The sequence below is a fragment of the Arachis ipaensis genome, chromosome B5 (genome assembly GCF_059453495.1).
Source record: "Arachis ipaensis isolate K30076 ecotype BB chromosome B5, ASM5945349v1, whole genome shotgun sequence".
Classification (NCBI taxonomy): domain Eukaryota; kingdom Viridiplantae; phylum Streptophyta; class Magnoliopsida; order Fabales; family Fabaceae; genus Arachis; species Arachis ipaensis.
In genome coordinates this window covers 70,508,751-70,510,418 of record NC_142440.1, presented here as the reverse complement: position 1 = coordinate 70,510,418, position 1,668 = coordinate 70,508,751, and the positions used below count along the sequence as shown (strand labels likewise).

Below are 1,668 nucleotides of genomic sequence, written 5' to 3'. Positions count from 1 at the left end.
CTCTTTTACTCAGCTGGCCCACTTGTGCCTTAAAATTTCTAATGGAGGACCTTGTTTCATTCATGAAACTCAGAGTGGCCTTAGATAGATCAGAGACTATATTTGCTAAGCTAGATGGATTCTGCTTAGAATTCTTTATCTGTTGCTGAGTGGATGATGGAAAAGGCTTGCTATTGCTAAACCTATTTCTTCCACCATTATTAAAGCCTTGTTGAGGCTTTTGTTGATCCTTCCATGAAAAATTTGGATGATTTCTCCATGAGGGATTATAGGTGTTTCCATAGGCTTCACCCATGTAATTCACCTCTGCTATTGCAGGGTTCTCAGGATCATAAGCTTCTTCTTCAGAAGATGCTTCTTTAGTACTGTTGGATGCAGCTTGCAATCCATTCATACTCTGAGAAATCATATTGACTTGCTGAGTCAATATTTTATTCTGAGCCAATATGGCATTCAGAGTATCAATTTCAAGAACTCCCTTCCTCTGAGGCGTCCCATTACTCACAGGATTCCTTTCAGAAGTATACATAAACTGGTTATTTGCAACCATGTCAATGAGTTCCTGAGCTTCTGCAGGCGTTTTCTTTAGGTGAATGGATCCACCTGCAGAATGGTCCAATGACATCTTAAATAATTCAGACTGACCATCATAGAATATATCTAGGATTGTCCATTCTGAAAGCATGTCAGAAGGATACTTTTTGGTCAGTTGCTTGTATCTCTCCCAAGCTTCATAGAGGGATTCACCTTCTTTCTGTTTTAAGGTTTGAACATCCACTCTAAGCTTGCTAAGCTTTTGAGGAGGAAAGAACTTGGCTAAGAAAGCCGTGACCAGCTTATCCCAAGAGTTCAGGCTATCTTTAGGTTGAGAGTCCAACCATATTCTAGCTCTGTCTCTTACAGCAAACGGGAAAAGCATAAGCCTGTAGACCTCAGGATCAACCCCATTGGTCTTAACGGTGTCACAGATTTGCAAGAATTTAGTTAAGAACTGAAAAGGATCTTCTGATGGAAGTCCATGAAACTTGCAATTCTGTTGCATCAGAGAAACTAATTGAGGCTTTAGCTCAAAATTGTTTACTTCAATGGCAGGGATTGAGATGCTTCTTCCATGTAAGTTGGAATTTGGTGCAGTGAAGTCACCAAGCATCTTCCTTGCATTGTTGTTGGGTTCGGCCATGTCTCCTTCTTTTTCAAAAATTTCTGTCAGATTTTCTCCAGAGAGTTGTGCTTTAGCTTCCCTTAGCTTCCTCTTCAGAGTCCTTTCAGGTTCAGAATCAGCTTCAACAAGAATGTTCTTATCCTTGTTCCTGCTCATATGAAAAAGAAGAGAACAAAAAAGAAAATATAGAATCCTCTATGTCACAGTATAGAGATTCCTTATATGAGTATAAGAAGAGAAGAATAGAAGAAGAAAAAGATAAGAATTTGAACACAGAGGGGAAGAGTGGGTTCAAATTTTTTAGTAGAAGAGAAGTGTTAGTAAATAAGTAAATAATTAGAAGGAGATGAGAGATGGAAGAATTTGAAAATAAAATAAAATAAAAAATAAAAATATTTTTGTTTTTAATTTAAAATTAAAGTTAAAGTTCGAAAATTTTAAGAAGAAAAATGAAATTAAATTAAATTAAAATTTAAAACAATTAGTTAATTAAAAAAGAATTTTGA

At 36.3% G+C, this 1,668-nt stretch overlaps 1 non-coding gene across 1 annotated transcript; it reads left to right on the top strand.

Moving 5' to 3' along the window:
* Positions 1–679: 679 nt before the first annotated feature.
* Positions 680–787, top strand: LOC148564572 (small nucleolar RNA R71). Its single transcript, XR_015884942.1, has one exon. It is a non-coding gene; the product is annotated as a small nucleolar RNA R71 (small nucleolar RNA).
* Positions 788–1,668: the final 881 nt, after the last annotated feature.